At 54.9% G+C, this 21,195-nt stretch overlaps 22 non-coding genes across 22 annotated transcripts; all 22 read left to right on the top strand.

Annotated features, from left to right (window-relative positions):
• The first annotated feature begins 418 nt into the window (after positions 1 to 418).
• LOC126102576 (5S ribosomal RNA) lies at positions 419 to 537 on the top strand. The gene has a single exon (XR_007522867.1). It is a non-coding gene; the product is annotated as a 5S ribosomal RNA (ribosomal RNA).
• Positions 538 to 1,397: 860 nt separating this feature from the next.
• On the top strand, positions 1,398 to 1,516 carry LOC126102575 (5S ribosomal RNA). Its single transcript, XR_007522866.1, has one exon. It is a non-coding gene; the product is annotated as a 5S ribosomal RNA (ribosomal RNA).
• Positions 1,517 to 2,376: 860 nt separating this feature from the next.
• On the top strand, positions 2,377 to 2,495 carry LOC126101815 (5S ribosomal RNA). Its single transcript, XR_007522530.1, has one exon. It is a non-coding gene; the product is annotated as a 5S ribosomal RNA (ribosomal RNA).
• An 858-nt stretch (positions 2,496 to 3,353) lies between these two features.
• Positions 3,354 to 3,472, top strand: LOC126101814 (5S ribosomal RNA). Its single transcript, XR_007522529.1, has one exon. It is a non-coding gene; the product is annotated as a 5S ribosomal RNA (ribosomal RNA).
• An 857-nt stretch (positions 3,473 to 4,329) lies between these two features.
• Positions 4,330 to 4,448, top strand: LOC126101812 (5S ribosomal RNA). The gene has a single exon (XR_007522527.1). It is a non-coding gene; the product is annotated as a 5S ribosomal RNA (ribosomal RNA).
• Positions 4,449 to 5,308: 860 nt separating this feature from the next.
• LOC126101810 (5S ribosomal RNA) lies at positions 5,309 to 5,427 on the top strand. Its single transcript, XR_007522526.1, has one exon. It is a non-coding gene; the product is annotated as a 5S ribosomal RNA (ribosomal RNA).
• Positions 5,428 to 6,290: 863 nt separating this feature from the next.
• LOC126102573 (5S ribosomal RNA) lies at positions 6,291 to 6,409 on the top strand. Its single transcript, XR_007522865.1, has one exon. It is a non-coding gene; the product is annotated as a 5S ribosomal RNA (ribosomal RNA).
• An 861-nt stretch (positions 6,410 to 7,270) lies between these two features.
• LOC126101809 (5S ribosomal RNA) lies at positions 7,271 to 7,389 on the top strand. Its single transcript, XR_007522525.1, has one exon. It is a non-coding gene; the product is annotated as a 5S ribosomal RNA (ribosomal RNA).
• An 859-nt stretch (positions 7,390 to 8,248) lies between these two features.
• On the top strand, positions 8,249 to 8,367 carry LOC126101786 (5S ribosomal RNA). The gene has a single exon (XR_007522504.1). It is a non-coding gene; the product is annotated as a 5S ribosomal RNA (ribosomal RNA).
• Positions 8,368 to 9,220: 853 nt separating this feature from the next.
• On the top strand, positions 9,221 to 9,339 carry LOC126101968 (5S ribosomal RNA). Its single transcript, XR_007522671.1, has one exon. It is a non-coding gene; the product is annotated as a 5S ribosomal RNA (ribosomal RNA).
• Positions 9,340 to 10,189: 850 nt separating this feature from the next.
• LOC126101768 (5S ribosomal RNA) lies at positions 10,190 to 10,308 on the top strand. Its single transcript, XR_007522487.1, has one exon. It is a non-coding gene; the product is annotated as a 5S ribosomal RNA (ribosomal RNA).
• Positions 10,309 to 11,170: 862 nt separating this feature from the next.
• LOC126102107 (5S ribosomal RNA) lies at positions 11,171 to 11,289 on the top strand. Its single transcript, XR_007522797.1, has one exon. It is a non-coding gene; the product is annotated as a 5S ribosomal RNA (ribosomal RNA).
• An 853-nt stretch (positions 11,290 to 12,142) lies between these two features.
• On the top strand, positions 12,143 to 12,261 carry LOC126102106 (5S ribosomal RNA). The gene has a single exon (XR_007522796.1). It is a non-coding gene; the product is annotated as a 5S ribosomal RNA (ribosomal RNA).
• An 857-nt stretch (positions 12,262 to 13,118) lies between these two features.
• On the top strand, positions 13,119 to 13,237 carry LOC126102572 (5S ribosomal RNA). Its single transcript, XR_007522864.1, has one exon. It is a non-coding gene; the product is annotated as a 5S ribosomal RNA (ribosomal RNA).
• An 854-nt stretch (positions 13,238 to 14,091) lies between these two features.
• LOC126101967 (5S ribosomal RNA) lies at positions 14,092 to 14,210 on the top strand. Its single transcript, XR_007522670.1, has one exon. It is a non-coding gene; the product is annotated as a 5S ribosomal RNA (ribosomal RNA).
• Positions 14,211 to 15,061: 851 nt separating this feature from the next.
• On the top strand, positions 15,062 to 15,180 carry LOC126102105 (5S ribosomal RNA). Its single transcript, XR_007522795.1, has one exon. It is a non-coding gene; the product is annotated as a 5S ribosomal RNA (ribosomal RNA).
• Positions 15,181 to 16,037: 857 nt separating this feature from the next.
• Positions 16,038 to 16,156, top strand: LOC126102571 (5S ribosomal RNA). Its single transcript, XR_007522863.1, has one exon. It is a non-coding gene; the product is annotated as a 5S ribosomal RNA (ribosomal RNA).
• Positions 16,157 to 17,010: 854 nt separating this feature from the next.
• On the top strand, positions 17,011 to 17,129 carry LOC126101966 (5S ribosomal RNA). Its single transcript, XR_007522669.1, has one exon. It is a non-coding gene; the product is annotated as a 5S ribosomal RNA (ribosomal RNA).
• An 851-nt stretch (positions 17,130 to 17,980) lies between these two features.
• On the top strand, positions 17,981 to 18,099 carry LOC126102104 (5S ribosomal RNA). Its single transcript, XR_007522794.1, has one exon. It is a non-coding gene; the product is annotated as a 5S ribosomal RNA (ribosomal RNA).
• Positions 18,100 to 18,956: 857 nt separating this feature from the next.
• LOC126102570 (5S ribosomal RNA) lies at positions 18,957 to 19,075 on the top strand. The gene has a single exon (XR_007522862.1). It is a non-coding gene; the product is annotated as a 5S ribosomal RNA (ribosomal RNA).
• Positions 19,076 to 19,924: 849 nt separating this feature from the next.
• On the top strand, positions 19,925 to 20,043 carry LOC126102103 (5S ribosomal RNA). The gene has a single exon (XR_007522793.1). It is a non-coding gene; the product is annotated as a 5S ribosomal RNA (ribosomal RNA).
• An 858-nt stretch (positions 20,044 to 20,901) lies between these two features.
• On the top strand, positions 20,902 to 21,020 carry LOC126102569 (5S ribosomal RNA). The gene has a single exon (XR_007522861.1). It is a non-coding gene; the product is annotated as a 5S ribosomal RNA (ribosomal RNA).
• The last annotated feature ends 175 nt before the right edge of the window (positions 21,021 to 21,195 follow it).

Genomic DNA, 21,195 nt, shown 5'->3' with positions numbered 1-21,195 from the left:
GCACTGCAAACTACGCAGACACCTGGTGTGAGGCGAGGCGAGGCGAGGCGAGGCGAGGCGAGGCGAGGAAGCCCACATCGCTACCAGTGGGCCCTCCAGCACGACACTGCCGCACCCCGCACAGGCCCTCCGCTGAACACCAGGGACAAGATGCGTCCTCCGCTAGTGTCGAAGGCTGACCGCGCCCAGCGAATGACAGGGGGTGCAACGAGCAGCAGTGCGTCCCACACACGCGGCGGTGCGCCCGCCAATTCGGCCGTCACTCTGCTGGGACGCCGGGCGCGCCTCCCCGCGCCGTTCTCGAGGAACTGGCGGTTGCGAAAGGAAGCGCTTTCGTCAAATGCGGCCGAAAACTAACATTTTGTGTGTTGGGAGAAAAGCCGAACGCGAATTCTGCCGTGCTCCTTTATTAGAGAGCGCCAACGGCCATACCATGATGAATACACCGGTTCTCGTCCGATCACCGAAGTTAAGCATCATCGGGCCCGGCTAGTACTTGGATGGGTGACCGCCTGGGAAACCCGGGTGCTGTTGGCTCCCTTCCTGTTTTTTTTTTTTTTTGTTATGTCGCCAGCCCAATTTTCAAACTACCTTTCTGTTGTGACAAAGATGCTTCCTTAAGCCTTTTAAACTACTGTAATGGTACGAAAATGCAGTAATTAACTCAGTTTGAGGGAGAATGTGCTAACCAAGTTTGCCAAGAAGACTTTGAAAACGACAAAACAGTACGAATCGGCAGGTGACTTCTGAAATACGTCACCGCCTATTGTTGTGTAGGAGTTTAGAGTTCCAAATTTGATTTGTAACCACGAATTTATTCCTTAGTCGTCTCGTCTCGTCTCGTCTCGTCTCGTCCCGCAGACGTTTGTCGTGCTTGCGCTGTCATATGGACCACGACCCGAGCGGCAGCGAGCGGCAGTCGAGCAAAGTCGGGACAAGTCGGGACGGGGACAGGGACAGGGATAGGAATGGTGCGAATGCACTGCAAACTACGCAGACACCTGGTGTGAGGCGAGGCGAGGCGAGGCGAGGCGAGGCGAGGCGAGGAAGCCCACATCGCTACCAGTGGGCCCTCCAGCACGACACTGCCGCACCCCGCACAGGCCCTCCGCTGAACACCAGGGACAAGATGCGTCCTCCGCTAGTGTCGAAGGCTGACCGCGCCCAGCGAATGACAGGGGGTGCAACGAGCAGCAGTGCGTCCCACACACGCGGCGGTGCGCCCGCCAATTCGGCCGTCACTCTGCTGGGACGCCGGGCGCGCCTCCCCGCGCCGTTCTCGAGGAACTGGCGGTTGCGAAAGGAAGCGCTTTCGTCAAATGCGGCCGAAAACTAACATTTTGTGTGTTGGGAGAAAAGCCGAACGCGAATTCTGCCGTGCTCCTTTATTAGAGAGCGCCAACGGCCATACCATGATGAATACACCGGTTCTCGTCCGATCACCGAAGTTAAGCATCATCGGGCCCGGCTAGTACTTGGATGGGTGACCGCCTGGGAAACCCGGGTGCTGTTGGCTCCCTTCCTGTTTTTTTTTTTTTTTGTTATGTCGCCAGCCCAATTTTCAAACTACCTTTCTGTTGTGACAAAGATGCTTCCTTAAGCCTTTTAAACTACTGTAATGGTACGAAAATGCAGTAATTAACTCAGTTTGAGGGAGAATGTGCTAACCAAGTTTGCCAAGAAGACTTTGAAAACGACAAAACAGTACGAATCGGCAGGTGACTTCTGAAATACGTCACCGCCTATTGTTGTGTAGGAGTTTAGAGTTCCAAATTTGATTTGTAACCACGAATTTATTCCTTAGTCGTCTCGTCTCGTCTCGTCTCGTCTCGTCCCGCAGACGTTTGTCGTGCTTGCGCTGTCATATGGACCACGACCCGAGCGGCAGCGAGCGGCAGTCGAGCAAAGTCGGGACAAGTCGGGACGGGGACAGGGACAGGGATAGGAATGGTGCGAATGCACTGCAAACTACGCAGACACCTGGTGTGAGGCGAGGCGAGGCGAGGCGAGGCGAGGCGAGGCGAGGAAGCCCACATCGCTACCAGTGGGCCCTCCAGCACGACACTGCCGCACCCCGCACAGGCCCTCCGCTGAACACCAGGGACAAGATGCGTCCTCCGCTAGTGTCGAAGGCTGACCGCGCCCAGCGAATGACAGGGGGTGCAACGAGCAGCAGTGCGTCCCACACACGCGGCGGTGCGCCCGCCAATTCGGCCGTCACTCTGCTGGGACGCCGGGCGCGCCTCCCCGCGCCGTCCTCGAGGAACTGGCGGTTGCGAAAGGAAGCGCTTTCGTCAAATGCGGCCGAAAACTAACATTTTGTGTGTTGGGAGAAAAGCCGAACGCGAATTCTGCCGTGCTCCTTTATTAGAGAGCGCCAACGGCCATACCATGATGAATACACCGGTTCTCGTCCGATCACCGAAGTTAAGCATCATCTGGCCCGGCTAGTACTTGGATGGGTGACCGCCTGGGAAACCCGGGTGCTGTTGGCTCCCTTCCTGTTTTTTTTTTTTTGTTATGTCGCCAGCCCAATTTTCAAACTACCTTTCTGCTGTGACAAAGATGCTTCCTTAAGCCTTTTAAACTACTGTAATGGTACGAAAATGCAGTAATTAACTCAGTTTGAGGGAGAATGTGCTAACCAAGTTTGCCAAGAAGACTTTGAAAACGACAAAACAGTACGAATCGGCAGGTGATTTCTGAAATACGTCACCGCCTATTGTTGTGTAGGAGTGTAGAGTTCCAAATTTGATTTGTAACCACGAATTTATTCCTTAGTCGTCTCGTCTCGTCTCGTCTCGTCTCGTCCCGCAGACGTTTGTCGTGCTTGCGCTGTCATATGGACCACGACCCGAGCGGCAGCGAGCGGCAGTCGAGCAAAGTCGGGACAAGTCGGGACGGGGACAGGGACAGGGATAGGAATGGTGCGAATGCACTGCAAACTACGCAGACACCTGGTGTGAGGCAAGGCGAGGCGAGGCGAGGCGAGGCGAGGCGAGGAAGCCCACATCGCTACCAGTGGGCCCTCCAGCACGACACTGCCGCACCCCGCACAGGCCCTCCGCTGAACACCAGGGACAAGATGCGTCCTCCGCTAGTGTCGAAGGCTGACCGCGCCCAGCGAATGACAGGGGGTGCAACGAGCAGCAGTGCGTCCCACACACGCGGCGGTGCGCCCGCCAATTCGGCCGTCACTCTGCTGGGACGCCGGGCGCGCCTCCCCGCGCCGTCCTCGAGGAACTGGCGGTTGCGAAAGGAAGCGCTTTCGTCAAATGCGGCCGAAAACTAACATTTTGTGTGTTGGGAGAAAAGCCGAACGCGAATTCTGCCGTGCTCCTTTATTAGAGAGCGCCAACGGCCATACCATGATGAATACACCGGTTCTCGTCCGATCACCGAAGTTAAGCATCATCTGGCCCGGCTAGTACTTGGATGGGTGACCGCCTGGGAAACCCGGGTGCTGTTGGCTCCCTTCCTGTTTTTTTTTTTTGTTATGTCGCCAGCCCAATTTTCAAACTACCTTTCTGCTGTGACAAAGATGCTTCCTTAAGCCTTTTAAACTACTGTAATGGTACGAAAATGCAGTAATTAACTCAGTTTGAGGGAGAATGTGCTAACCAAGTTTGCCAAGAAGACTTTGAAAACGACAAAACAGTACGAATCGGCAGGTGATTTCTGAAATACGTCACCGCCTATTGTTGTGTAGGAGTGTAGAGTTCCAAATTTGATTTGTAACCACGAATTTATTCCTTAGTCGTCTCGTCTCGTCTCGTCTCGTCTCGTCCCGCAGACGTTTGTCGTGCTTGCGCTGTCATATGGACCACGACCCGAGCGGCAGCGAGCGGCAGTCGAGCAAAGTCGGGACAAGTCGGGACGGGGACAGGGACAGGGATAGGAATGGTGCGAATGCACTGCAAACTACGCAGACACCTGGTGTGAGGCAAGGCGAGGCGAGGCGAGGCGAGGCGAGGCGAGGAAGCCCACATCGCTACCAGTGGGCCCTCCAGCACGACACTGCCGCACCCCGCACAGGCCCTCCGCTGAACACCAGGGACAAGATGCGTCCTCCGCTAGTGTCGAAGGCTGACCGCGCCCAGCGAATGACAGGGGGTGCAACGAGCAGCAGTGCGTCCCACACACGCGGCGGTGCGCCCGCCAATTCGGCCGTCACTCTGCTGGGACGCCGGGCGCGCCTCCCCGCGCCGTCCTCGAGGAACTGGCGGTTGCGAAAGGAAGCGCTTTCGTCAAATGCGGCCGAAAACTAACATTTTGTGTGTTGGGAGAAAAGCCGAACGCGAATTCTGCCGTGCTCCTTTATTAGAGAGCGCCAACGGCCATACCATGATGAATACACCGGTTCTCGTCCGATCACCGAAGTTAAGCATCATCTGGCCCGGCTAGTACTTGGATGGGTGACCGCCTGGGAAACCCGGGTGCTGTTGGCTCCCTTCCTGTTTTTTTTTTTTTTTGTTATGTCGCCAGCCCAATTTTCAAACTACCTTTCTGCTGTGACAAAGATGCTTCCTTAAGCCTTTTAAACTACTGTAATGGTACGAAAATGCAGTAATTAACTCAGTTTGAGGGAGAATGTGCTAACCAAGTTTGCCAAGAAGACTTTGAAAACGACAAAACAGTACGAATCGGCAGGTGATTTCTGAAATACGTCACCGCCTATTGTTGTGTAGGAGTGTAGAGTTCCAAATTTGATTTGTAACCACGAATTTATTCCTTAGTCGTCTCGTCTCGTCTCCTCTCGTCTCGTCCCGCAGACGTTTGTCGTGCTTGCGCTGTCATATGGACCACGACCCGAGCGGCAGCGAGCGGCAGTCGAGCAAAGTCGGGACAAGTCGGGACGGGGACAGGGACAGGGATAGGAATGGTGCGAATGCACTGCAAACTACGCAGACACCTGGTGTGAGGCGAGGCGAGGCGAGGCGAGGCGAGGCGAGGCGAGGAAGCCCACATCGCTACCAGTGGGCCCTCCAGCACGACACTGCCGCACCCCGCACAGGCCCTCCGCTGAACACCAGGGACAAGATGCGTCCTCCGCTAGTGTCGAAGGCTGACCGCGCCCAGCGAATGACAGGGGGTGCAACGAGCAGCAGTGCGTCCCACACACGCGGCGGTGCGCCCGCCAATTCGGCCGTCACTCTGCTGGGACGCCGGGCGCGCCTCCCCGCGCCGTCCTCGAGGAACTGGCGGTTGCGAAAGGAAGCGCTTTCGTCAAATGCGGCCGAAAACTAACATTTTGTGTGTTGGGAGAAAAGCCGAACGCGAATTCTGCCGTGCTCCTTTATTAGAGAGCGCCAACGGCCATACCATGATGAATACACCGGTTCTCGTCCGATCACCGAAGTTAAGCATCATCTGGCCCGGCTAGTACTTGGATGGGTGACCGCCTGGGAAACCCGGGTGCTGTTGGCTCCCTTCCTGTTTTTTTTTTTTTTTTTGTTATGTCGCCAGCCCAATTTTCAAACTACCTTTCTGCTGTGACAAAGATGCTTCCTTAAGCCTTTTAAACTACTGTAATGGTACGAAAATGCAGTAATTAACTCAGTTTGAGGGAGAATGTGCTAACCAAGTTTGCCAAGAAGACTTTGAAAACGACAAAACAGTACGAATCGGCAGGTGATTTCTGAAATACGTCACCGCCTATTGTTGTGTAGGAGTGTAGAGTTCCAAATTTGATTTGTAACCACGAATTTATTCCTTAGTCGTCTCGTCTCGTCTCGTCTCGTCTCGTCCCGCAGACGTTTGTCGTGCTTGCGCTGTCATATGGACCACGACCCGAGCGGCAGCGAGCGGCAGTCGAGCAAAGTCGGGACAAGTCGGGACGGGGACAGGGACAGGGATAGGAATGGTGCGAATGCACTGCAAATTACGCAGACACCTGGTGTGAGGCGAGGCGAGGCGAGGCGAGGCGAGGCGAGGCGAGGAAGCCCACATCGCTACCAGTGGGCCCTCCAGCACGACACTGCCGCACCCCGCACAGGCCCTCCGCTGAACACCAGGGACAAGATGCGTCCTCCGCTAGTGTCGAAGGCTGCACGCGCCCAGCGAATGACAGGGGGTGCAACGAGCAGCAGTGCGTCTCACACACGCGGCGGTGCGCCCGCCAATTCGGCCGTCACTCTGCTGGGACGCCGGGCGCGCCTCCCCGCGCCGTCCTCGAGGAACTGGCGGTTGCGGAAGGAAGCGCTTTCGTCAAATGCGGCCGAAAACTAACATTTTGTGTGGTGGGAGATAAGCCGAACGCGAATTCTGCCGTGCTCCTACATTAGATGAGCGCCAACGGCCATACCATGATGAATACACCGGTTCTCGTCCGATCACCGAAGTTAAGCATCATCGGGCCCGGCTAGTACTTGGATGGGTGACCGCCTGGGAAACCCGGGTGCTGTTGGCTCCCTTCCTGTTTTTTTTTTTTTTTTGTTATGTCGCCAGCCCAATTTTCAAACTACCTTTCTGTTGTGACAAAGATGCTTCCTTAAGCCTTTTAAACTACTGTAATGGTACGAAAATGCAGTAATTAACTCAGTTTGAGGGAGAATGTGCTAACCAAGTTTGCCAAGAAGACTTTGAAAACGACAAAACAGTACGAATCGGCAGGTGACTTCTGAAATACGTCACCGCCTATTGTTGTGTAGGAGTTTAGAGTTCCAAATTTGATTTGTCACCACGAATTTATTCCTTAGTCGTCTCGTCTCGTCTCGTCTCGTCTCGTCCCGCAGACGTTTGTCGTGCTTGCGCTGTCATATGGACCACGACCCGAGCGGCAGCGAGCGGCAGTCGAGCAAAGTCGGGACAAGTCGGGACGGGGACAGGGACAGGGATAGGAATGGTGCGAATGCACTGCAAACTACGCAGACACCTGGTGTGAGGCGAGGCGAGGCGAGGCGAGGCGAGGCGAGGCGAGGAAGCCCACATCGCTACCAGTGGGCCCTCCAGCACGACACTGCCGCACCCCGCACAGGCCCTCCGCTGAACACCAGGGACAAGATGCGTCCTCCGCTAGTGTCGAAGGCTGACCGCGCCCAGCGAATGACAGGGGGTGCAACGAGCAGCAGTGCGTCTCACACACGCGGCGGTGCGCCCGCCAATTCGGCCGTCACTCTGCTGGGACGCCGGGCGCGCCTCCCCGCGCCGTCCTCGAGGAACTGGCGGTTGCGAAAGGAAGCGCTTTCGTCAAATGCGGCCGAAAACTAACATTTTGTGTGTTGGGAGAAAAGCCGAACGCGAATTCTGCCGTGCTCCTTTATTAGAGAGCGCCAACGGCCATACCATGATGAATACACCGGTTCTCGTCCGATCACCGAAGTTAAGCATCATCTGGCCCGGCTAGTACTTGGATGGGTGACCGCCTGGGAAACCCGGGTGCTGTTGGCTCCCTTCCTGTTTTTTTTTTTTTTGTTATGTCGCCAGCCCAATTTTCAAACTACCTTTCTGCTGTGACAAAGATGCTTCCTTAAGCCTTTTAAACTACTGTAATGGTACGAAAATGCAGTAATTAACTCAGTTTGAGGGAGAATGTGCTAACCAAGTTTGCCAAGAAGACTTTGAAAACGACAAAACAGTACGAATCGGCAGGTGATTTCTGAAATACGTCACCGCCTATTGTTGTGTAGGAGTGTAGAGTTCCAAATTTGATTTGTAACCACGAATTTATTCCTTAGTCGTCTCGTCTCGTCTCGTCTCGTCTCGTCCCGCAGACGTTTGTCGTGCTTGCGCTGTCATATGGACCACGACCCGAGCGGCAGCGAGCGGCAGTCGAGCAAAGTCGGGACAAGTCGGGACGGGGACAGGGACAGGGATAGGAATGGTGCGAATGCACTGCAAACTACGCAGACACCTGGTGTGAGGCGAGGCGAGGCGAGGCGAGGCGAGGCGAGGCGAGGAAGCCCACATCGCTACCAGTGGGCCCTCCAGCACGACACTGCCGCACCCCGCACAGGCCCTCCGCTGAACACCAGGGACAAGATGCGTCCTCCGCTAGTGTCGAAGGCTGACCGCGCCCAGCGAATGACAGGGGGTGCAACGAGCAGCAGTGCGTCCCACACACGCGGCGGTGCGCCCGCCAATTCGGCCGTCACTCTGCTGGGACGCCGGGCGCGCCTCCCCGCGCCGTCCTCGAGGAACTGGCGGTTGCGAAAGGAAGCGCTTTCGTCAAATGCGGCCGAAAACTAACATTTTGTGTGTTGGGAGAAAAGCCGAACGCGAATTCTGCCGTGCTCCTTTATTAGAGAGCGCCAACGGCCATACCATGATGAATGCACCGGTTCTCGTCCGATCACCGAAGTTAAGCATCATCTGGCCCGGCTAGTACTTGGATGGGTGACCGCCTGGGAAACCCGGGTGCTGTTGGCTCCCTTCCTGTTTTTTTTTTTTTGTTATGTCGCCAGCCCAATTTTCAAACTACCTTTCTGCTGTGACAAAGATGCTTCCTTAAGCCTTTTAAACTACTGTAATGGTACGAAAATGCAGTAATTAACTCAGTTTGAGGGAGAATGTGCTAACCAAGTTTGCCAAGAAGACTTTGAAAACGACAAAACAGTACGAATCGGCAGGTGATTTCTGAAATACGTCACCGCCTATTGTTGTGTAGGAGTGTAGAGTTCCAAATTTGATTTGTAACCACGAATTTATTCCTTAGTCGTCTCGTCTCGTCTCGTCTCGTCCCGCAGACGTTTGTCGTCCTTGCGCTGTCATATGGACCACGACCCGAGCGGCAGCGAGCGGCAGTCGAGCAAAGTCGGGACAAGTCGGGACGGGGACAGGGACAGGGATAGGAATGGTGCGAATGCACTGCAAACTACGCAGACACCTGGTGTGAGGCGAGGCGAGGCGAGGCGAGGCGAGGCGAGGCGAGGAAGCCCACATCGCTACCAGTGGGCCCTCCAGCACGACACTGCCGCACCCCGCACAGGCCCTCCGCTGAACACCAGGGACAAGATGCGTTCTCCGCTAGTGTCGAAGGCTGACCGCGCCCAGCGAATGACAGGGGGTGCAACGAGCAGCAGTGCGTCTCACACACGCGGCGGTGCGCCCGCCAATTCGGCCGTCACTCTGCTGGGACGCCGGGCGCGCCTCCCCGCGCCGTCCTCGAGGTCTGGCGGTTGCGGAAGGAAGCGCTTTCGTCAAATGCGGCCGAAAACTAACATTTTGTGTGTTGGGAGAAAAGCCGAAAGCGAATTCTGCCGTGCTCCTACATTAGATGAGCGCCAACGGCCATACCATGATGAATACACCGGTTCTCGTCCGATCACCGAAGTTAAGCATCCTCGGGCCCGGCTAGTACTTGGATGGGTGACCGCCTGGAAAACCCGGGTGCTGTTGGCTCCCTTCCTTTTTTTTTTTTGTTATGTCGCCAGCCCAATTTTCAAACTACATTTCTGTTGTGACAAAGATGCTTCCTTAAGCCTTTTAAACTACTGTAATGGTACGAAAATGCAGTAATTAACTCAGTTTGAGGGAGAATGTGCTAACCAAGTTTGCCAAGAAGACTTTGAAAACGACAAAACAGTACGAATCGGCAGGTGATTTCTGAAATACGTCACCGCCTATTATTGTGTAGGAGTTTAGAGTTCCGAATTTGATTTGTAACCACGAATTTATTCCTTAGTCGTCTCGTCTCGTCTCGTCTCGTCTCGTCCCGCAGACGTTTGTCGTGCTTGCGCTGTCATATGGACCACGACCCGAGCGGCAGCGAGCGGCAGTCGAGCAAAGTCGGGACAAGTCGGGACGGGGACAGGGACAGGGATAGGAATGGTGCGAATGCACTGCAAACTACGCAGACACCTGGTGTGAGGCGAGGCGAGGCGAGGCGAGGCGAGGCGAGGAAGCCCACATCGCTACCAGTGGGCCCTCCAGCACGACACTGCCGCACCCCGCACAGGCCCTCCGCTGAACACCAGGGACAAGATGCGTCCTCCGCTAGTGTCGAAGGCTGACCGCGCCCAGCGAATGACAGGGGGTGCAACGAGCAGCAGTGCGTCTCACACACGCGGCGGTGCGCCCGCCAATTCGGCCGTCACTCTGCTGGGACGCCGGGCGCGCCTCCCCGCGCCGTCCTCGAGGAACTGGCGGTTGCGAAAGGAAGCGCTTTCGTCAAATGCGGCCGAAAACTAACATTTTGTGTGTTGGGAGAAAAGCCGAACGCGAATTCTGCCGTGCTCCTTTATTAGAGAGCGCCAACGGCCATACCATGATGAATACACCGGTTCTCGTCCGATCACCGAAGTTAAGCATCATCGGGCCCGGCTAGTACTTGGATGGGTGACCGCCAAGGAAACCCGGGTGCTGTTGGCTCCCTTCCTGTTTTTTTTTTTTTTTTGTTATGTCGCCATCCCAATTTTCAAACTACCTTTCTGTTGTGACAAAGATGCTTCCTTAAGCCCTTTAAACTACTGTAATGGTACGAAAATGCAGTAATTAACTCAGTTTGAGGGAGAATGTGCTAACCAAGTTTGCCAAGAAGACTTTGAAAACGACAAAACAGTACGAATCGGCAGGTGATTTCTGAAATACGTCACCGCCTATTGTTGTGTAGGAATGTAGAGTTCCAAATTTGATTTGTAACCAGGAATTTATTACTTAGTCGTCTCGTCTCGTCTCGTCTCGTCCCGCAGACGTTTGTCGTCCTTGCGCTGTCATATGGACCACGACCCGAGCGGCAGCGAGCGGCAGTCGAGCAAAGTCGGGACAAGTCGGGACGGGGACAGGGACAGGGATAGGAATGGTGCGAATGCACTGCAAACTACGCAGACACCTGGTGTGAGGCGAGGCGAGGCGAGGCGAGGCGAGGCGAGGCGAGGCGAGGAAGCCCACATCGCTACCAGTGGGCCCTCCTGCACGACACTGCCGCACCCCGCACAGGCCCTCCGCTGAACACCAGGGACAAGATGCGTCCTCCGCAAGTGTCGAAGGCTGCACGCGCCCAGCGAATGACAGGGGGTGCAACGAGCAGCAGTGCGTCTCACACACGCGGCGGTGCGCCCGCCAATTCGGCCGTCACTCTGCTGGGACGCCGGGCGACCCACCCCGCGCCGTTCTCGAAGAACTGGCGGTTCCGGAAGGAAGCGCTTTCGTCAATTGCGGCCGAAAACTAACATTATGTGTGTTGGGAGAAAAGCCGAACTCGAATTCTGCCGTGCTCCTACATTAGATGAGCGCCAACGGCCATACCATGATGAATACAGCGGTTCTCGTCCGATCTCCGAAGTTAAGCATCTTCGGGCCCGGCTAGTACTTGGATGGGTGACCGCCTGGGAAACCCGGGTGCTTTTGGCTCCCTTCCTGTTTTTTTTTTTTTTTTTGTTATGTCGCCAGCCCAATTTTCAAACTACCTTTCTGTTGTAACAAAGATGCTTCCTTAAGCCTTTTAAACTACTGTAATGGTACGAAAATGCAGTAATTAACTCAGTTTGAGGGAGAATGTGCTAACCAAGTTTGCCAAGAAGACTTTGAAAACGACAAAACAGTACGAATCGGCAGGTGATTTCTGAAATACGTCACCACCTATTGTTGTGTAGGAGTGTAGAGTTCCAAATATGATTTGTAACCAGGAATTTATTACTTAGTCGTCTCGTCTCGTCTCGTCTCGTCCCGCAGACGTTTGTCGTGCTTGCGCTGTCATATGGACCACGACCCGAGCGGCAGCGAGCGGCAGTCGAGCAAAGTCGGGACAAGTCGGGACGGGGACAGGGACAGGGATAGGAATGGTGCGAATGCACTGCAAACTACGCAGACACCTGGTGTGAGGCGAGGCGAGGCGAGGCGTGGCGAGGCGAGGAAGCCCACATCGCTACCAGTGGGCCCTCCAGCACGACACTGCCACACCCCGCACAGGCCCTCCGCTGAACACCAGGGACAAGATGCGTCCTCCGCAAGTGTCGAAGGCTGCACGCGCCCAGCGAATGACAGGGGGTGCAACGAGCAGCAGTGCGTCTCACACACGCGGCGGTGCGCCCGCCAATTCGGCCGTCACTCTGCTGGGACGCCGGGCGACCCACCCCGCGCCGTTCTCGAAGAACTGGCGGTTCCGGAAGGAAGCGCTTTCGTCAATTGCGGCCGAAAACTAACATTATGTGTGTTGGGAGAAAAGCCGAACTCGAATTCTGCCGTGCTCCTACATTAGATGAGCGCCAACGGCCATACCATGATGAATACAGCGGTTCTCGTCCGATCTCCGAAGTTAAGCATCTTCGGGCCCGGCTAGTACTTGGATGGGTGACCGCCTGGGAAACCCGGGTGCTTTTGGCTCCCTTCCTGTTTTTTTTTTTTTTTTTGTTATGTCGCCAGCCCAATTTTCAAACTACCTTTCTGTTGTGACAAAGATGCTTCCTTAAGCCTTTTAAACTACTGTAATGGTACGAAAATGCAGTAATTAACTCAGTTTGAGGGAGAATGTGCTAACCAAGTTTGCCAAGAAGACTTTGAAAACGACAAAACAGTACGAATCGGCAGGTGATTTCTGAAATACGTCACCGCCTATTGTTGTGTAGGAGTGTAGAGTTCCAAATTTGATTTGTAACCAGGAATTTATTACTTAGTCGTCTCGTCTCGTCTCGTCTCGTCCCGCAGACGTTTGTCGTGCTTGCGCTGTCATATGGACCACGACCCGAGCGGCAGCGAGCGGCAGTCGAGCAAAGTCGGGACAAGTCGGGATGGGGACAGGGACAGGGATAGGAATGGTGCGAATGCACTGCAAACTACGCAGACACCTGGTGTGAGGCGAGGCGAGGCGAGGCGAGGCGAGGCGAGGCGAGGAAGCCCACATCGCTATTAGTGGGCCCTCCAGCACGACACTGCCGTACCCCGCACAGGCCCTCCGCTGAACACCAGGGACAAGATGCGTCCTCCGCTAGTGTCGAAGGCTGACCGCGCCCAGCGAATGACAGGGGGTGCAACGAGCAGCAGTGCGTCTCACACACGCGGCGGTGCGCCCGCCAATTCGGCCGTCACTCTGCTGGGACGTCGGGCGCGCCTCCCCGCGCCGTCCTCGAGGAACTGGCGGTTGCGAAAGGAAGCGCTTTCGTCAAATGCGGCCGAAAACTAACATTTTGTGTGTTGGGAGAAAAGCCGAACGCGAATTCTGCCGTGCTCCTTTATTAGAGAGCGCCAACGGCCATACCATGATGAATACACCGGTTCTCGTCCGATCACCGAAGTTAAGCATCATCGGGCCCGGCTAGTACTTGGATGGGTGACCGCCTGGGAAACCCGGGTGCTGTTGGCTCCCTTCCTGTTTTTTTTTTTTTTGTTATGTCGCCAGCCCAATTTTCAAACTACCTTTCTGTTGTAACAAAGATGCTTCCTTAAGCCCTTTAAACTACTGTAATGGTACGAAAATGCAGTAATTAACTCAGTTTGAGGGAGAATGTGCTAACCAAGTTTGCCAAGAAGACTTTGAAAACGACAAAACAGTACGAATCGGCAGGTGATTTCTGAAATACGTCACCGCCTATTGTTGTGTAGGAATGTAGAGTTCCAAATTTGATTTGTAACCAGGAATTTATTACTTAGTCGTCTCGTCTCGTCTCGTCTCGTCCCGCAGACGTTTGTCGTGCTTGCGCTGTCATATGGACCACGACCCGAGCGGCAGCGAGCGGCAGTCGAGCAAAGTCGGGACAAGTCGGGACGGGGACAGGGACAGGGATAGGAATGGTGCGAATGCACTGCAAACTACGCAGACACCTGGTGTGAGGCGAGGCGAGGCGAGGCGAGGCGAGGCGAGGCGAGGAAGCCCACATCGCTACCAGTGGGCCCTCCAGCACGACACTGCCGCACCCCGCACAGGCCCTCCGCTGAACACCAGGGACAAGATGCGTTCTCCGCTAGTGTCGAAGGCTGACCGCGCCCAGCGAATGACAGGGGGTGCAACGAGCAGCAGTGCGTCTCACACACGCGGCGGTGCGCCCGCCAATTCGGCCGTCACTCTGCTGGGACGCCGGGCGCGCCTCCCCGCGCCGTCCTCGAGGTCTGGCGGTTGCGGAAGGAAGCGCTTTCGTCAAATGCGGCCGAAAACTAACATTTTGTGTGTTGGGAGAAAAGCCGAAAGCGAATTCTGCCGTGCTCCTACATTAGATGAGCGCCAACGGCCATACCATGATGAATACACCGGTTCTCGTCCGATCACCGAAGTTAAGCATCCTCGGGCCCGGCTAGTACTTGGATGGGTGACCGCCTGGAAAACCCGGGTGCTGTTGGCTCCCTTCCTTTTTTTTTTTTGTTATGTCGCCAGCCCAATTTTCAAACTACATTTCTGTTGTGACAAAGATGCTTCCTTAAGCCTTTTAAACTACTGTAATGGTACGAAAATGCAGTAATTAACTCAGTTTGAGGGAGAATGTGCTAACCAAGTTTGCCAAGAAGACTTTGAAAACGACAAAACAGTACGAATCGGCAGGTGATTTCTGAAATACGTCACCGCCTATTATTGTGTAGGAGTTTAGAGTTCCGAATTTGATTTGTAACCACGAATTTATTCCTTAGTCGTCTCGTCTCGTCTCGTCTCGTCTCGTCCCGCAGACGTTTGTCGTGCTTGCGCTGTCATATGGACCACGACCCGAGCGGCAGCGAGCGGCAGTCGAGCAAAGTCGGGACAAGTCGGGACGGGGACAGGGACAGGGATAGGAATGGTGCGAATGCACTGCAAACTACGCAGACACCTGGTGTGAGGCGAGGCGAGGCGAGGCGTGGCGAGGCGAGGAAGCCCACATCGCTACCAGTGGGCCCTCCAGCACGACACTGCCACACCCCGCACAGGCCCTCCGCTGAACACCAGGGACAAGATGCGTCCTCCGCAAGTGTCGAAGGCTGCACGCGCCCAGCGAATGACAGGGGGTGCAACGAGCAGCAGTGCGTCTCACACACGCGGCGGTGCGCCCGCCAATTCGGCCGTCACTCTGCTGGGACGCCGGGCGACCCACCCCGCGCCGTTCTCGAAGAACTGGCGGTTCCGGAAGGAAGCGCTTTCGTCAATTGCGGCCGAAAACTAACATTATGTGTGTTGGGAGAAAAGCCGAACTCGAATTCTGCCGTGCTCCTACATTAGATGAGCGCCAACGGCCATACCATGATGAATACAGCGGTTCTCGTCCGATCTCCGAAGTTAAGCATCTTCGGGCCCGGCTAGTACTTGGATGGGTGACCGCCTGGGAAACCCGGGTGCTTTTGGCTCCCTTCCTGTTTTTTTTTTTTTTTTTGTTATGTCGCCAGCCCAATTTTCAAACTACCTTTCTGTTGTGACAAAGATGCTTCCTTAAGCCTTTTAAACTACTGTAATGGTACGAAAATGCAGTAATTAACTCAGTTTGAGGGAGAATGTGCTAACCAAGTTTGCCAAGAAGACTTTGAAAACGACAAAACAGTACGAATCGGCAGGTGATTTCTGAAATACGTCACCGCCTATTGTTGTGTAGGAGTGTAGAGTTCCAAATTTGATTTGTAACCAGGAATTTATTACTTAGTCGTCTCGTCTCGTCTCGTCTCGTCCCGCAGACGTTTGTCGTGCTTGCGCTGTCATATGGACCACGACCCGAGCGGCAGCGAGCGGCAGTCGAGCAAAGTCGGGACAAGTCGGGATGGGGACAGGGACAGGGATAGGAATGGTGCGAATGCACTGCAAACTACGCAGACACCTGGTGTGAGGCGAGGCGAGGCGAGGCGAGGCGAGGCGAGGCGAGGAAGCCCACATCGCTATTAGTGGGCCCTCCAGCACGACACTGCCGTACCCCGCACAGGCCCTCCGCTGAACACCAGGGACAAGATGCGTCCTCCGCTAGTGTCGAAGGCTGACCGCGCCCAGCGAATGACAGGGGGTGCAACGAGCAGCAGTGCGTCTCACACACGCGGCGGTGCGCCCGCCAATTCGGCCGTCACTCTGCTGGGACGTCAGGCGCGCCTCCCCGCGCCGTCCTCGAGGAACTGGCGGTTGCGAAAGGAAGCGCTTTCGTCAAATGCGGCCGAAAACTAACATTTTGTGTGTTGGGAGAAAAGCCGAACGCGAATTCTGCCGTGCTCCTTTATTAGAGAGCGCCAACGGCCATACCATGATGAATACACCGGTTCTCGTCCGATCACCGAAGTTAAGCATCATCGGGCCCGGCTAGTACTTGGATGGGTGACCGCCTGGGAAACCCGGGTGCTGTTGGCTCCCTTCCTGTTTTTTTTTTTTTTGTTATGTCGCCAGCCCAATTTTCAAACTACCTTTCTGTTGTAACAAAGATGCTTCCTTAAGCCCTTTAAACTACTGTAATGGTACGAAAATGCAGTAATTAACTCAGTTTGAGGGAGAATGTGCTAACCAAGTTTGCCAAGAAGACTTTGAAAACGACAAAACAGTACGAATCGGCAGGTGATTTCTGAAATACGTCACCGCCTATTGTTGTGTAGGAATGTAGAGTTCCAAATTTGATTTGTAACCAGGAATTTATTACTTAGTCGTCTCGTCTCGTCTCGTCTCGTCCCGCAGACGTTTGTCGTGCTTGCGCTGTCATATGGACCACGACCCGAGCGGCAGCGAGCGGCAGTCGAGCAAAGTCGGGACAAGTCGGGACGGGGACAGGGACAGGGATAGGAATGGTGCGAATGCACTGCAAACTACGCAGACACCTGGTGTGAGGCGAGGCGAGGCGAGGCGAGGCGAGGCGAGGCGAGGAAGCCCACATCGCTACCAGTGGGCCCTCCAGCACGACACTGCCGCACCCCGCACAGGCCCTCCGCTGAACACCAGGGACAAGATGCGTTCTCCGCTAGTGTCGAAGGCTGACCGCGCCCAGCGAATGACAGGGGGTGCAACGAGCAGCAGTGCGTCTCACACACGCGGCGGTGCGCCCGCCAATTCGGCCGTCACTCTGCTGGGACGCCGGGCGCGCCTCCCCGCGCCGTCCTCGAGGTCTGGCGGTTGCGGAAGGAAGCGCTTTCGTCAAATGCGGCCGAAAACTAACATTTTGTGTGTTGGGAGAAAAGCCGAAAGCGAATTCTGCCGTGCTCCTACATTAGATGAGCGCCAACGGCCATACCATGATGAATACACCGGTTCTCGTCCGATCACCGAAGTTAAGCATCCTCGGGCCCGGCTAGTACTTGGATGGGTGACCGCCTGGAAAACCCGGGTGCTGTTGGCTCCCTTCCTTTTTTTTTTTTGTTATGTCGCCAGCCCAATTTTCAAACTACATTTCTGTTGTGACAAAGATGCTTCCTTAAGCCTTTTAAACTACTGTAATGGTACGAAAATGCAGTAATTAACTCAGTTTGAGGGAGAATGTGCTAACCAAGTTTGCCAAGAAGACTTTGAAAACGACAAAACAGTACGAATCGGCAGGTGATTTCTGAAATACGTCACCGCCTATTATTGTGTAGGAGTTTAGAGTTCCGAATTTGATTTGTAACCACGAATTTATTCCTTAGTCGTCTCGTCTCGTCTCGTCTCGTCTCGTCCCGCAGACGTTTGTCGTGCTTGCGCTGTCATATGGACCACGACCCGAGCGGCAGCGAGCGGCAGTCGAGCAAAGTCGGGACAAGTCGGGACGGGGACAGGGACAGGGATAGGAATGGTGCGAATGCACTGCAAACTACGCAGACACCTGGTGTGAGGCGAGGCGAGGCGAGGCGTGGCGAGGCGAGGAAGCCCACATCGCTACCAGTGGGCCCTCCAGCACGACACTGCCACACCCCGCACAGGCCCTCCGCTGAACACCAGGGACAAGATGCGTCCTCCGCAAGTGTCGAAGGCTGCACGCGCCCAGCGAATGACAGGGGGTGCAACGAGCAGCAGTGCGTCTCACACACGCGGCGGTGCGCCCGCCAATTCGGCCGTCACTCTGCTGGGACGCCGGGCGACCCACCCCGCGCCGTTCTCGAAGAACTGGCGGTTCCGGAAGGAAGCGCTTTCGTCAATTGCGGCCGAAAACTAACATTATGTGTGTTGGGAGAAAAGCCGAACTCGAATTCTGCCGTGCTCCTACATTAGATGAGCGCCAACGGCCATACCATGATGAATACAGCGGTTCTCGTCCGATCTCCGAAGTTAAGCATCTTCGGGCCCGGCTAGTACTTGGATGGGTGACCGCCTGGGAAACCCGGGTGCTTTTGGCTCCCTTCCTGTTTTTTTTTTTTTTTTTGTTATGTCGCCAGCCCAATTTTCAAACTACCTTTCTGTTGTGACAAAGATGCTTCCTTAAGCCTTTTAAACTACTGTAATGGTACGAAAATGCAGTAATTAACTCAGTTTGAGGGAGAATGTGCTAACCAAGTTTGCCAAGAAGACTTTGAAAACGACAAAACAGTACGAATCGGCAGGTGATTTCTGAAATACGTCACCGCCTATTGTTGTGTAGGAGTGTAGAGTTCCAAATTTGATTTGTAACCAGGAATTTATTACTTAGTCGTCTCGTCTCGTCTCGTCTCGTCCCGCAGACGTTTGTCGTGCTTGCGCTGTCATATGGACCACGACCCGAGCGGCAGCGAGCGGCAGTCGAGCAAAGTCGGGACAAGTCGGGATGGGGACAGGGACAGGGATAGGAATGGTGCGAATGCACTGCAAACTACGCAGACACCTGGTGTGAGGCGAGGCGAGGCGAGGCGAGGCGAGGCGAGGCGAGGAAGCCCACATCGCTATTAGTGGGCCCTCCAGCACGACACTGCCGTACCCCGCACAGGCCCTCCGCTGAACACCAGGGACAAGATGCGTCCTCCGCTAGTGTCGAAGGCTGACCGCGCCCAGCGAATGACAGGGGGTGCAACGAGCAGCAGTGCGTCTCACACACGCGGCGGTGCGCCCGCCAATTCGGCCGTCACTCTGCTGGGACGTCGGGCGCGCCTCCCCGCGCCGTCCTCGAGGAACTGGCGGTTGCGAAAGGAAGCGCTTTCGTCAAATGCGGCCGAAAACTAACATTTTGTGTGTTGGGAGAAAAGCCGAACGCGAATTCTGCCGTGCTCCTTTATTAGAGAGCGCCAACGGCCATACCATGATGAATACACCGGTTCTCGTCCGATCACCGAAGTTAAGCATCATCGGGCCCGGCTAGTACTTGGATGGGTGACCGCCTGGGAAACCCGGGTGCTGTTGGCTCCCTTCCTGTTTTTTTTTTTTTGTTATGTCGCCAGCCCAATTTTCAAACTACCTTTCTGTTGTAACAAAGATGCTTCCTTAAGCCCTTTAAACTACTGTAATGGTACGAAAATGCAGTAATTAACTCAGTTTGAGGGAGAATGTGCTAACCAAGTTTGCCAAGAAGACTTTGAAAACGACAAAACAGTACGAATCGGCAGGTGATTTCTGAAATACGTCACCGCCTATTGTTGTGTAGGAATGTAGAGTTCCAAATTTGATTTGTAACCAGGAATTTATTACTTAGTCGTCTCGTCTCGTCTCGTCTCGTCCCGCAGACGTTTGTCGTGCTTGCGCTGTCATATGGACCACGACCCGAGCGGCAGCGAGCGGCAGTCGAGCAAAGTCGGGACAAGTCGGGACGGGGACAGGGACAGGGATAGGAATGGTGCGAATGCACTGCAAACTACGCAGACACCTGGTGTGAGGCGAGGCGAGGCGAGGCGTGGCGAGGCGAGGAAGCCCACATCGCTACCAGTGGGCCCTCCAGCACGACACTGCCACACCCCGCACAGGCCCTCCGCTGAACACCAGGGACAAGATGCGTCCTCCGCAAGTGTCGAAGGCTGCACGCGCCCAGCGAATGACAGGGGGTGCAACGAGCAGCAGTGCGTCTCACACACGCGGCGGTGCGCCCGCCAATTCGGCCGTCACTCTGCTGGGACGCCGGGCGACCCACCCCGCGCCGTTCTCGAAGAACTGGCGGTTCCGGAAGGAAGCGCTTTCGTCAATTGCGGCCGAAAACTAACATTATGTGTGTTGGGAGAAAAGCCGAACTCGAATTCTGCCGTGCTCCTACATTAGATGAGCGCCAACGGCCATACCATGATGAATACAGCGGTTCTCGTCCGATCTCCGAAGTTAAGCATCTTCGGGCCCGGCTAGTACTTGGATGGGTGACCGCCTGGGAAACCCGGGTGCTTTTGGCTCCCTTCCTGTTTTTTTTTTTTTTTTTGTTATGTCGCCAGCCCAATTTTCAAACTACCTTTCTGCTGTGACAAAGATGCTTCCTTAAGCCTTTTAAACTACTGTAATGGTACGAAAATGCAGTAATTAACTCAGTTTGAGGGAGAATGTGCTAACCAAGTTTGCCAAGAAGACTTTGAAAACGACAAAACAGTACGAATCGGCAGGTGATTTCTGAAATACGTCACCGCCTATTGTTGTGTAGGAGTGTAGAGTTCCAAATTTGATTTGTAACCAGGAATTTATTACTTAGTCGTCTCGTCTCGTCTCGTCTCGTCCCGCAGACGTTTGTCGTGCTTGCGCTGTCATATGGACCACGACCCGAGCGGCAGCGAGCGGCAGTCGAGCAAAGTCGGGACAAGTCGGGATGGGGACAGGGACAGGGATAGGAATGGTGCGAATGCACTGCAAACTACGCAGACACCTGGTGTGAGGCGAGGCGAGGCGAGGCGAGGCGAGGCGAGGCGAGGAAGCCCACATCGCTATTAGTGGGCCCTCCAGCACGACACTGCCGTACCCCGCACAGGCCCTCCGCTGAACACCAGGGACAAGATGCGTCCTCCGCTAGTGTCGAAGGCTGACCGCGCCCAGCGAATGACAGGGGGTGCAACGAGCAGCAGTGCGTCTCACACACGCGGCGGTGCGCCCGCCAATTCGGCCGTCACTCTGCTGGGACGCCGGGCGCGCCTCCCCGCGCCGTCCTCGAGGAACTGGCGGTTGCGGAAGGAAGCGCTTTCGTCAAATGCGGCCGAAAACTAACATTTTGTGTGGTGGGAGATAAGCCGAACGCGAATTCTGCCGTGCTCCTACATTAGATGAGCGCCAACGGCCATACCATGATGAATACACCGGTTCTCGTCCGATCACCGAAGTTAAGCATCATCGGGCCCGGCTAGTACTTGGATGGGTGACCGCCTGGGAAACCCGGGTGCTGTTGGCTCCCTTCCTGTTTTTTTTTTTTTGTTATGTCGCCAGCCCAACTTTCAAACTACCTTTCTGTTGTGACAAAGATGCTTCCTTAAGCCTTTTAAACTACTGTAATGGTACGAAAATGCAGTAATTAACTCAGTTTGAGGGAGAATGTGCTAACCAAGTTTGCCAAGAAGACTTTGAAA

This window comes from Schistocerca cancellata, chromosome 9, assembly GCF_023864275.1.
Source record: "Schistocerca cancellata isolate TAMUIC-IGC-003103 chromosome 9, iqSchCanc2.1, whole genome shotgun sequence".
Lineage (NCBI taxonomy): Eukaryota > Metazoa > Arthropoda > Insecta > Orthoptera > Acrididae > Schistocerca > Schistocerca cancellata.
Note: the sequence above shows the minus strand (reverse complement) of the source record. Positions and strands in the feature narration are given on the sequence as shown.